The sequence below is a fragment of the Carcharhinus amblyrhynchos genome, chromosome 29 (genome assembly GCF_965287045.1).
Source record: "Carcharhinus amblyrhynchos chromosome 29, sCarAmb.v2.hapA, whole genome shotgun sequence".
Lineage (NCBI taxonomy): Eukaryota > Metazoa > Chordata > Chondrichthyes > Carcharhiniformes > Carcharhinidae > Carcharhinus > Carcharhinus amblyrhynchos.
The window spans coordinates 27,879,342-27,892,570 of record NC_137352.1 but is presented as its reverse complement, the minus strand read 5'-3'; the positions used below and the strand labels follow the sequence as shown (position 1 = coordinate 27,892,570).

Genomic DNA, 13,229 nt, shown 5'->3' with positions numbered 1-13,229 from the left:
TGAAAACTCAGTTTGGAATTGTTTCATTTCAGTCCATCTTTTTTTTGTTGAATATATTGACAGCAGGAGACACAGAATGAAGGAGTCACATATGAGTGAACAATATAGGAACTCTTGCATTTACACCCAGGGGGGAAAGCAGCCAGCATGATGGAAATTTTCACTCTACATACAATTTGAGTTTGAAAGGCCAAGCCTTCAGAGAGAAATCCAGGGGGCTTCTTACTGCCTGGGATCAGCCTCGTTTTCCATTGCAGAAAATCATTGACATTTTCTTCTCCAGTCCAGGATCTGACTCATTCTGGACTGGTGCAGGGATAAGTGAGAAGAGCTGAATACATTTGCATCGCTCACGAAACATTCTCTCTCTGTTGGGATAAAGACACAAAAGTCTGAAGACACATACCAACCGACTCAAGGACAGCTTCTTCCCTGCTGCCATCAGACTTTTGAATGGACCTACCTTTCATTAAGGTGATCTTTCTCTACATCCTGGCTATGGCTGTAACACTACATTCTGCACTCTCTCATATCCTTCTCTATGAATGGTATGCTTTGGCAGTATAGTATGCAAGAAACAATACTTTTTGTTGTATACTAATACATGCGACAATAATAAATCAAATCACATCAAAAGGAGATGTACTTTTCCCTCTGTGGGCCAGTCTTCCAGACCCAAACTGCATGCAAAATGGAGCTGACATCAAGCTGCTCCTGTATTGTTGCCTCGCATGCGACAGTCTTTTCCTCCAGTGAACCAGGCTATCAGAACAGTCATGTGAAGACAATCTTGTCTTGTGCTGGATGTAAGAGAGGGATTATTTTCTTCACTTTATTTCGCACAGCCAAGAGTGGCCTCCTATTGCACAGTAAATTCTATAATGTTTTGCATGCACCCAGAACATGTGATAATATAATTTGTCCATTGCACATACCTTGTCACTAAATAAAGCATGAAATCTCCATAATGCAGCAGCATAATCCATATATTCATTTAAATGCATAGAATTTGGAAACAAAGTCAAACAAAATGATGACCACTGCATCAATCTTGTGGATTAATGTACATTGAGTGTAACTTATGCTATCAACTGATGTGGAATATGTTGTGCACTCAAAGGTCATCGTATCTATCCAATCATTAGCCAGTTCAATGTTCTCATTTCAAAACCCTAATGTACAAATCAGCTGTTGGAATTTGCAAATTCATCTTCATATCACCAACTGCAGCTGTAGAATCATAAAATTCTTACAGTGCAGAAAGCAGCCTAAAAAGACTGGCAAGACCAGCTCCACAGAGACTGGAAGGCTGCCATGATCACAACCCTAAGAGACAGGCTCACTGACATCCCTGCAATGGACATCAGGAGCCCCCTCCCCACCGTTGTCAGCATACGTTTATTGTCAGTAGCAATCACCCCTCCCACCCATTCATTGTTGCTGTCAGATCCCATCCCCCCATCGCTGCCTTGTCCTTTGAATCTGTCTCTGACCTGGCCCAGGTTGCCACTACCAAGGTGCCAGAAGCCTTGCCATGTCTCTAACCACCAGTGAGGGGGGGGGGGGGGGGGGGGGGGGTGCAGAGAGAGTGGGGAGGGGTCTACATTGAGAAGATTGGCTGGGATAAAGTTTTCAGCATCTCCTAGAAGGTTAGGGAGGAATAAGGCTAATACGGCTGAGAAAATGATTATAACAAAGAAGCCAACAAAGGTCTTTGTATGAGAAGTAGGGATGGTAGGAGATTTTGCCTTCATCAGACTTAATGCTTACAGGGTTGTTGGAGCTGGTTTAAAAAGGAGAAATAAACTGTTATGGTGGGGATTAGGAATGGGACGAGGAAATGGAAGGCTAAGAAGTGTTTGAGGGTGACGTTATCCACTGAGAAGCCTACTCAGATCCATTGTATTAAATATATTCCCAATATAGGGAAATGCGGACAAAAAGGTTAGTAATAACTGTGGTGCCTCAGAAGGATAATTGTCCTCATGGGAGAACATAGCCAGTGAAAGCTGTTGTTATCAATAGAAATAGGAGAATTGTGCTGATGTTTCTTTGTTAAGATAGGAGCCATAGTACAGTTCTCAGGCAATGTGTAAGAATACGCAAATAAAGAAGGCTCCCTTACCATGAATATTACGAATGAGTCAGTCATAGTTAACATCTTGGCTAGTGATTCCTGCATGAACAATGTCACACCAACACAGGGGAACATCTGACGTCTTTGGAAGGTATGGCATTATGCCACTTAGGCATGTTATGGGAGTGGTTTGCTGAGTTCACTCAGTGCCTGGTTTATGATGCGGAGCATCGCCAACAGCGCGGATTCAATTCTCATACCAGCTGAGATTAATTATGAATGATACACCTTTATATTTAACTTTGCCTCTTGCTCCAGGCGTGGTGATCCTCAGGTTAAAAATCACCACCAGTCTGTTCTCCCCCTCAAAGGAGAGCAGCCTATGGTCACCTGGGAAAATGGTTACCTTAACTTTTATCTCTTTACATTGATGGTACCAGGTTCACACCCTCAATGACTGTGAGCCTGATTGATGGGTGGCAGAGAAGATCTCATTTTGAGATCTTCCTGGTGCAAATCCCGTTATGTCCCTCTCACGAGAGTTTCTGGCCATAATGGGATTTGTGCCCATATCGAATGGGCCCAGAATATCCCAGTTAGTAGCTTCAACAGTGCAGCACTCCCTCAATACTGCAGTGGATGATCAGCCTTGATTTTTGTACTTAAGTCCTGGAGCAGAAACCCTTGTGGCTCAGAGCTGAGAGCGCAGCAAACTAAGCCGCTGTTGACTGGGGGCCAGTTTATAAGCAGAATCCACAATAGCTTTTAAAAGAGAATTAAGTATTTTAAGTGAGGAGGGAAGGATTAAGTTCTTTCAGACAGCCAGGACAAATATGATAGGTCAAATAGGTCATGTATTAATAATGTAATTCATGTAAGATCCTATTCCAAAGGCTTGTGGCATAAGTTTCTGAGCTCCGTGCACACAGATTTTTATATCTCACAATGTTCCCGCAGTAACAGCTGGGATAATTGGGTTGCAGTTAAGGCAACTGTGTCAGGTACACTAATGGAACGCGCAGCTGGCTTTGAGCGATTAGTGCCTCGATGTGGAGCATATTGGCTTGGGCAACGATGCTGCCTTTCATGCCACTGGATGTGGAGGATCTTGCAAAGATGGCATTCTCCCCTGTATTTTTTTTTTTAAATCCATTCACAGGACAATGGCATCGCTGGCTGGCCAGCATATTGCCCATCCTGAGTTGCCCATGAGAAGGTGGTGGTGGTGGTGATCTATCTTCTTGAATCGCTGCAGCCTACATGCTGTGGGTTGACCCACAATGCTATTAGGGTGGGAATTCCAGGATTTTGATCCAGCGACTGTGAAGAAACGGCACTATATTTCCAAGTTAGAATGGTGAGTGGCTTGGAGGGGAACTTTCAGGTGGTGAAGTTCCCATGTATCTGCTGCCCTTGTCTTTCTAGACAGAAGTGGTTGTGGGTTTGGGAGGTGTTGCCTAAGGATCTTTGAATTGTTGCAGTGCATCTTGTAGATAGCAACAGCAATGTGTACTGAGTGCCGGTGGAGGGAGTGGGTGTTTGTAGATGTGGTGCAATCGAGCGGGCTGCTTTGTTCTGAACGGTTTCAAGCTTCTTGAGTGTTATTGGAGCTGCACCCATCCAGAAAAATGGGGACTTTTCCATCACACTCCTCACTTGGGTCTTGTAGATGGTGGATAGACTCTGGGGAGTCAGGAGGTGAGTTACTCGCTACATTATTCCTAGCCTCTTGTAGCCACTATGTTTATGTGGTGAGTCCAGTTGAGTTTCCGGCCAATGGTAACCCCAAGGATGTTGACAGTGGAGGATTGAGTGATGATAACACCCTTGTTTGTTTTGGGGGTGGTGGTTAAGTAATCAAGTCTCTGGAATGTATGAAATAAACTATGACCTTAATCTCGGGTTTAATATTCTGTTCCTCAAATACTCTTTTCCTCAGTCAGTAGAGCTGGAACACTGGAGGTGATGATGAGTTTCATTATCTTTGTCTACCTTTATGAAGAGGAGACTCCAAAGATATGGAAATGGTTCATATTTTCCAGAATCTCATTGTTGATCTTAATGGATGGAGGGAGTTATTTTATTTTAACAAGGGATAAGCTAAGAGGATAGGAACAGGGGAGACTGAAGTAATCACTTTATCTTAATAGAGATAGAGAATTCCTTTCTCTAATACTTAAGACAATGCACCTATTGTCCAGAAACTGGTTAGTCTGATCCATACTCACCTAAACTTCATTCAGATTCCAGTAGAGAATTAAGTATTCTGTTAGAATTAATGTTATGATTGGTAATATTTAAACCAGATCATTGAACAGTACTGGGCGCAGCATGAGAATCATTGTGAATATGATGCTTTAAGAAGTTAAATATTAATTGATCATGTTGTTTGGTGAGTCTGGGGATGATCAACATGAGGCAAAGCTGTACTTTTAGCAATTTGGGAGTTATTTTTAATGTTCAAACCACATCAAGTCAGACAGAAGGAGTTCAAATTTTGCAAACTTGCAGCCAATCTCTCATTGGGTAAACTAATCATGTATTATAGGGGCAGCATGGTGGCAGAATGGTTAGCATTCACAGCGCTGGGGAGCTGGATTCAATTCCCAGCTTGAGTGACTGTCTGTGCAGAGTCTGCACATTCTCCCCATGTCTGCATGGGTTTCCTTCAGGTGCTTTGGTTTCCTCCCACAGTCCAAAGGACATTCTGGTTAGATGCATGCTGAACAGGCGCCGAAGTAAAAATCCCTTAGTTGCCACACTCTGGCACCTGTTTGGTACACTGAGGGAGAATTTAACTTGGCCAATGCACTTAAGCAGCATGTCTTTCAGAGCAAACTGGAGCACCTGGAGAAAACCTACACAGTGAGGATGAAGGAGCTCACCAGGAGCTATTTTAGTGGTCAGATTTGGATGCACAGATTGAGGAAAAAGCCAGTTTGTGCCGAGCTTGCACCAAAATCAGGAACGCACCACCATTGTTACATTTAAACCCCTGGGAATGGCCCAAGATGCTGTGGTAATGTGTTTATATTGATTCTGCTAGCCCGTTAGAAGGTCTAATCTTGCTGGTGGTGGTTGATGCTAATTCCAAATGGCTGGAGGTGGCATTAATGTAGTCCAATTCAGCCGACCTGACCATCAAGAAACTAAATGTTCAGAATTCAGTGACCCCAAAATCCTTAATTTCCTATACAGGAATTTACAGATTACACGGAACAGATGTGGCCACCTCTGATTGCCCTTGAACTGAGTGGCTTGCTAAGCCATTTCAGAGGGCAGTTAAGAGTCAACCATGTTGCTTTTGATCTGGAGTCACATGTAGGTAAGGGTAGAAGAATAAAGAATGTTAGTCAACTGATTAGATTTTTTTCAACAATTGTTTCATGGTAATTTTATTTTAACTGAGTTCAAATGTCATCAGCCTATGATGGGATTTGAACCCAGGTCCTCAGATCATTGGCCTGGGTCTCTGAATTACTAATCCAGTGACATATTACTATGCCACCACCTTCCTCTTGCTCTGCAGGTGTTGATTTCACCCCTTCCTTTGGTGGTGATTCAACAACTAACACTTGACATTGTTGCCAGTTGGCTATGTAAATAGGATTACCACTCCAGATGGCTGTCCAATACAGTATACATGGACATCAGGTAAGGGTGGAGTTTAATTGAGATGTGGAGACCAAGCATTTTCAAATAGACCTGTCTTTTGCATTAAGGTTAGGGTTAGGCTCATTGGGATCATAGGATCTATGGCACAGAGACAGGCCCTTTGGCCCAAACTGGTCCATGCCAATCAAAAAGGTCATCTAAGCTAACCCCGTTTGGCCTATATCCCTCTAAACCTTTCCTATCCAGGTATCTGTCCAAATGCCTTTTAAATGTTGTCAATGTCCTGGCCTCAACCACTTCCTCCAGAAGCTCATTCCACATATATACAACTGTGTAAAAAAAAAAATTGTTGCTCAGGTTCCCATTAATTCTTTCTCTTCTTAAACCTAATTCTCAATTCCCCAACCCTGAGAAAAAGATAGATTCACAAATAAGGAAATGAAACTTCAGGCTGGTATGATGATGTGGAGGCAGCTGGCAATATAGCCATACCCAAGCCAACTCCCTCCAGGAGAAGTGGGAGGCAAAATTGCAGAGGGACCATATGCATTCAAAAGGAATTACTGACTGGAAATGTTGCGTAGCACAGCTGACTACCTTTAAAAAAGCTGCCGTATCTCTGGCTATTAATGAGGAATTGTTCACTCATTTTTCTGTGGAGGTGTTGATTTCCTTGCTGCAAGTGCTCCCAATTATCAGACATTACACCTCTATTTTACGATACAAATCTGGCATTGTCAAAGTCAGAAGAATCGGCTTTGTTCCATTAATTGTTCCCCACTTGAGCTGTTGCTTTTAGAGGCAAATTTCATATTTCTGAAGGGATTACTGAGCACAAGATATTTATGTATTAAAGGCAATTGGATGGTGCTATCAAAACAGCCATCGTCTGATGCCCATGAGGCAAGACCTGATTGGCTGGCAGTATCATTATTATGTTCAAAGTGTACTCTGAAAATGCTGAAATAATCATTTGGTTATCGAAGGATAACAATTTTAAATGAGTGTAAAACATCTGTTGATAGGAAAAGTGTTCACTCATAACGCTATTCAAACCCCATGAATATTCACACTTCTATTCGTCTCCAATGTGACTTTGAGAAGGAGGCAGCGACAGGGAAAGTATTCTCTACTAACGCTGAATGCCACTCATTTCTGAAGTATCCAGTTCCATCTTGCATGAACAAAATTATTGGCATGAAGTGACTGAAGATGGAAGAGAGCGCTGTGCACTTCATAGCACCATTAATGATTCTTGATGCTCGCTTTCACTCAAGTTCATAATCGTATCTGTGCAATTAATTATTTAGCACTTAGAAATAATAGTGACTCATATGAGTCAAGATCATGTGATATCAGTCTCATTACTTCCAGGTTAAAAATAGCCAATGTCTTCTGCCATTTAAGATGCATGAGTATCTCTTAAGATTACGCATTTTCCTTTCTTAATACAGCAGAGCAATATGTTTAACCTTTGTTTTTCACCTTCTCTAGGAGCTTTTTTTCCTTTATCTTTCTGTCACTTTGCAGGTGTGGAAGATCAGCTTGTGGAATATACACAAGCCAAGAGCTGTATAAATGACCCAGAGTTCTCCTTCCTCCAATTTTTGTCTCTTTTGGCTGAACTTGATTTTGGAATAGTGTAAGGATATAATGAGTAGAATGCTTCCATGTCTGCTTCATGAGTTCAAAAGGGGCTGGGTTGAGGAGAGTTCAGTAGGGGACCCGAAAATCGGTTTCACAGTGGAATAAATTTCCCACAGGATCTCCCACTGTGCCCGTCTGGTGTATTGGGAAATCCGCTGGAGGGAAATTCATCTGCATCCCTCTAATGGGACTGCCTGAGGCCAGAACTCTCCATTCACCTGACGAAGTGGCAAACCCCAAAAGCTTACAAGTTCACCATCAAATAAATCAGTTGGACTTAAACCTGGTGTTGTCAGAGTTCTTACTGTGCATTCCGTTAATGGGATGCAGATGAAACCCTGACCATTTGCTCCCATTTCTCTGCGGTAGCAGCGGGAAAACACTCTGGTGCGAAATATGTTCAGAACAGTGTGGCACATGGATGTCAGGGCTGATCTGACCAATCCCTGGGGCTGCCTCTGGAGGCCGCCAGTTAACCTGAACTCAGAGAACCACAATAGTCGGTGAGGGGATCATCTCCAGGTGGATGTTCCAGATTTGGTGTCCTGGATGGGGTCCATATTCCAGCTTTAGAATGTCCCTGGAGATCCATCTTCTTTCTGAGGAGGTCTACCTTCTTTCTTCAATAGTGGGGCAGTGATGTTGGATATCTTTTCAATATAGCAAGTAGGATGGAGAAACGTGTACCACCCCAGCCTACCGCGTCACTTAATGTGGCAAAACCATCCCCTCCTTGGATTTATAATGAGAGGAAATTTTGGTGTGCTATCCCACTGGCCTCCCCAACATGAAACACTTAAGAACATAAGAGATAGGAGCAGCAGTAGGCCATCTGGCCCTTCGAGCCTGCCCCACCATTCAATAAGATTATGGCTGATCTGTCGTGGCTCAGTTCCACATTCCCACCCTCTCCCCATAACCCTTAATCCCCTCGCTTATCAAAAACCCATCAACCCGCGTCTTAAAAATATTTAGCGAGGCAGTCTCCACCACTTCAACGGGCAGAGAATTCCAGAGATTCACCACCCTTTGAGTGAAGAAGTTCCTCCTCAACTCCGTTCTAAACCGCACCCCCCTTTATCTTGAGGTTGTGCCCCCTAGTCCTACTGTCCTTTCTGAGCGGGAAGAGTCTCTCCACCTCTATCCTATCCATCCCATTCATCATCTTATATGTCTCAATGAGATCTCCCCTCATTCTTCTAAACTCTAATGAGTACAAGCCTAGTTTATTCAGCCTCTCCTCATAGCTCAACCCCCTCAACTCCAGTATCAGCCTAGTAAACCTCCTCTGCACTCCCTCCAAGGCCAAAATATCCTTGCGCAAGTGCAGCGACCAAAACTGCACACAGTACTCCAGCTGCGGCCTCACCAGTGCCCTATACAGCTGCAGCAAGACCTCCCTACTTTTATATTCAATCCCCCTCGCTATGAAGGCCAGCATCCCATTCGCCTTCCTGACCACCTGCTGCACCTGCAGGCTGGGTTTTTGCGACTCATGCACAAGGACCCCGAGGTCCCTCTGCACCATCGCCTGCTGCAGTTTTTCGCCACGTAAGTAATAGTCCTTCCTACCATTATTCCTACCAAAGTGGACCACCTCGCACTTGCCAACATTAAATTCCATTTGCCATTTCCTGGCCCATTCGCCCAGCCTATCTAGATCCTTCTGCAGACTCTCCACACCCTCCGCGCAATTTGCCGTTCCACCAATCTTGGTGTCATCAGCAAATTTCGACACCATACACTCGGTTCCCTCCTCCAGATCATCTATATAAATGGTAAATAGCTGAGGCCCCAGCACCGACCCCTGGGGCACTCCACTAGTCACCAACCGCCAATCCGAATAGCACCCATTGGCCCCCAGTCTCTGCCTCCTATTTGAGGACCAATCCTCTATCCACGCTAACACCCTACCCCCAACTCCATGCCCCCTTACCTTCTGCAATAACCTCTTGAGGCACCTTGTCAAACGCCTTCTGAAAATCAAGACAGACCACATCCACCGGCTCTCCTCTATCCACCGCCCCAGACACATCCTCATAGAACTCCAATAAATTTGTCAGACACGACTTCCTCTTAACGAAACCGTGCTGCGTCTGCTCTATCAAGCAATTCCCCTCAAGATGCCTCGCTATTTCCTCCTTGATGACGGATTCTAACATTTTACCTACAACAGACGTTAAACTAACCGGCCTATAATTCCCTGCCTTTTGCCTGCCACCCTTCTTAAACAACGGCGTAACATTAGCCGTTTTCCAATCTTCCAGCATTTCCTCGGAATCCAGCGACGTTTGGAAAATAACCACCAAGGCATCCACTATCGCCTCCGCCATTTCTTTCAGAACCCTCGGATGCATTCCATCCGGTCCTGGGGACTTGTCCACAATCAGTCCCTCCAGTCTGTCGAGCACCGCCTCTCTAGTAACAATAACGTCATTGAGACCCTCCAGTCCTACCACCTTTCCATCGCTAACACCCGGCAAATTATTCACGTCCTCCTCCGTGAAGACAGAAACAAAAAAGTTATTCAAGACCTCAGCCATTTCCCCATCCCCTACCACTAAGTCCCCCCTCTCATCCTCTAAGGGTCCAACGTTCACCCTAGCCAGCCTCTTCCTTTTTATATATATTAATATAAAAAAGGATAGCAAGAGTTTTTATAAAGTGCTAGCCCAGCTTCATAGTTTCTCCTACCCTTCTTTATCAACTTCTTTGTCAATCTTCGTTGACATTTAAACCTCTCCCAATCCTCTTCTCGCCCACTACTCTTAGCTACTCTGAACGCCTCCGCTTTTAATTTAACACTTTATCATTCCAATCCCCGCTGTAGGATTTAGCAGTAGGATAAGAGACTTCCTCCCAGTGCTGTTGGTGAAAACCAATCTCTTGACGTTGTTGGAATCCCATGTTTTGGTTTGGTTTATTATTGTCACATGTACAGGGATACAGTGAAAAATATTGTTTATTGTGCACTATATAGACAAAGCATACCATTCATAGAGTACATCAGGAAGAAGAAAAGGAGAGAGTGCAGAATATAGTGTTACAGTCAAAGATAAGGTGTAGAGAAAGATATGCTTTATATATGGTAGGTCTATTCAAAGGTCTGATGGCAGCGGGAAGAAGCTGTTCTTGAGTTGGTTGGTATGCATTCTCAGATTTTTGTACCTTTTTTCCTGATACAAGAAGATGGAAAAAGAGTATGTCCGGGGTGCGTGAGATCCTTGATCATGCTGGCTGCTTTTCCAAGGGGGAAGTGTAGACAGAGTCAATAGGTGGGAGGCTGGTTTGTGTGATGGATTGGCCTACACAGGAGCCATACCAAGCTGTGATACATCAGGAAAAGATGCTTCCTATGGTGCATTTGTAAAAGATTGCTGAGAGCTGTAGAGGACATGCCACATTTCTTTAACCTCCTGAGAAAGTAGAGGCATTAGTGGACTTTAACTTGCTCGTTTTGGAGCTTCTAACCCTGCAATAGAACAAAAGCATCATCAATGAGGGTCCAGTGAGGTGCACTTCTATGCTGCACTGGAATCTTCATTATTTGCAAATGTCAGGTGGATACCCCCCACCCTATTAGATGATAGATGGCCAGACTTCCAGAATATTTTTTTTGACAATATGAACAGCAATAGCAATTGGTAGAAAGTGACTTTCTCACCAGGAGAAGAAAAGTAGAACACAAGATCAGGCCTTTCGGCCTTCCAAGTGGGGCAGGGACTGAATTTGGGGCAATGTTTTCAGTCGAGTAAATGAAGGAACTGAAGTATTCACATATCTGAAGACAGTTATTATCTATGAGTTAGTGCACGTATTTTAAAATCCAACTTCATTTGTTCCAGTACAGCCTTTTAAGTCTGCGAGCCATAACTTCAGACTTAACTGATGATTCATACATTATTTCTGTAAATGTCACTTATAATACAGATGAAATCTATTTTCATCTCAATCTCGGTCTTCAAATTCTGTATCATCTTTTGCCAGGTATCAGCATGTACTGCCTGTCAATGGTGCAGCAGTTGTCTGTATTGATCTGGAGTTAGCAGGAGGGCAACACACCAATCATATTAGATTTTTAACCGCCATAAAGGATCACTACACAAAGGACCCTTGCCCACATATTTGATTCTAATGATCTTTCAGTCAAATCCACGGAAATCTTGAAACAAATCAAAGGTTGAAGTGAGGCACATCGACCGGAAGTGAGCCAATAATAAGAACCACAAAACTAAAAGGGCTGCAAGAGAAACTTGTTCTAATGAATAAACAAACTGATTGCTGGGGAAAAGGAGTCTCATACTTCACATATTTTGCCTTTTTTAAAATGGTACAATTTCTGCCTTGTTGCACAATCAGCCATCTGAGTGCAAAGTGCACTCAAAATTGAGCTGCTTTTCAGAATTGATTTAATGGTTCAAGTTCCCAGTCAAACACATTTACATAATCACAAACATCAAATTGTCGGTGTATCAGTCCAATTAGATAGCATTTGAGAATGTAAATAGTTCCTTTCTTCAATACTTTAAGTTCAAAGATGTGTAGGTTAGGTTGATTGACACGAAGGGACAATTTAGCACAGCCAAGGAGATTAGCAGGGTAAATACATGTGCTATGGGTTAGGGCCTGGGTGGGATTGTTGTCAGTGTAGGCTCAATGGGCTGAATGACCTCCTTTTGCACTGTAGTTATTCCATGATTTAAAAAAAAAATTCTGATATAGTTTTATTTCTATTCTGTGTTTTCAGTCTCTTAACCAATTTCTTATCCATGCTGATCCAGTCCCTTTAATCCTAGGTATTAAACTCCAGATTTTCTAGAAGTCCAGCATTGCCCCCCTTGGAGACTGCCATTGGATCTTAGTACAGCTAGGAGAAGATAGTTCATGTCCTCTTTTTATGGCACAAACAACAGTACAATAAGTGTAAAGCTTCAGTGTGATTGTTAAAGAAAGACTGAATGAGTGAATGGTAGCTGAAGTAAATTGGCAAGTGGGTAAGTAGGTTTATATAGAGTGAGTGAGATGGTAAGTGGGTGAAGAGATAGGTGGGTGAGGTATCAGCTGAGTATGCTGGCAGGTGGGTAAGATGGAAGTGGGTGAAGTTTTAGGTGAGTGAGATAAATGTAGAAAGCTGTTGAGGCAGATAAACGTAAGGAAATCAAAGATGTTTTAAGGAACTGGTATTTTTACTGGTGAACATTAGAAATAAGACATAGTTGTAAGTGGGTCTCACTTAATGTTTCTGTGCCTGGAAGGGTAAAAACCCTTTTGCTAGATTCATACTGGACAAAGGTGTTTGCACGTGTGGGGGTTGGTTTCAAATTCCATTGTGATTCTATTGTGCTTCGAGAGGGCTATGGTATAAAGAATAAAAAGTTCAACAGATGTATGTGGGCATTTCTTAGCAGCTGGAGGCCTTTTTTAAGGGGAATTTCTTTTTTGTTCTTAGTTTTAGCTGGATATATTGCAGTTAGAAACAGGACACCTAGAAGTGAACATTTTTCAACTCTGCCAGGAGAAGCTGGACAAAGATTGCAAAGATTTCAGGTTTTCCGAGGAACAAGTTGCAATTCAGATAACCAGGAAAGTCAAAGAGAAAGAACATCTTAAAATAAGTTTAGAGAACAGAGGCCAAGGTATTGCTCAGAAGAAATTAAGAAAAGTAAACAAAGGATTCAGAGTTAGAGACAATTGCAGCAATTGGGTGTAAAGTGCGCCAGCAAACTTCAGAGGTTAATCAAACTGTTGATGATATTTTATTAGAGCCTGAAATCAAGAATTAAAGTTATTCAGTTTGTGCAGCAGTCAAGACACAGAAAGGGGCAAAATATGGACTAGATTTACTGTTAACAGTGGAGTGGAAGCTTTGTTTAAAAGTGTCATTTGGAAA

The 13,229-nt window shown here is 42.9% G+C and overlaps 1 pseudogene; it reads right to left on the bottom strand.

Moving 5' to 3' along the window:
• Positions 1–350: 350 nt before the first annotated feature.
• LOC145359797 (cytochrome b pseudogene) lies at positions 351–2,237 on the bottom strand (annotated as a pseudogene).
• Between the last annotated feature and the right edge of the window lie 10,992 nt (positions 2,238–13,229).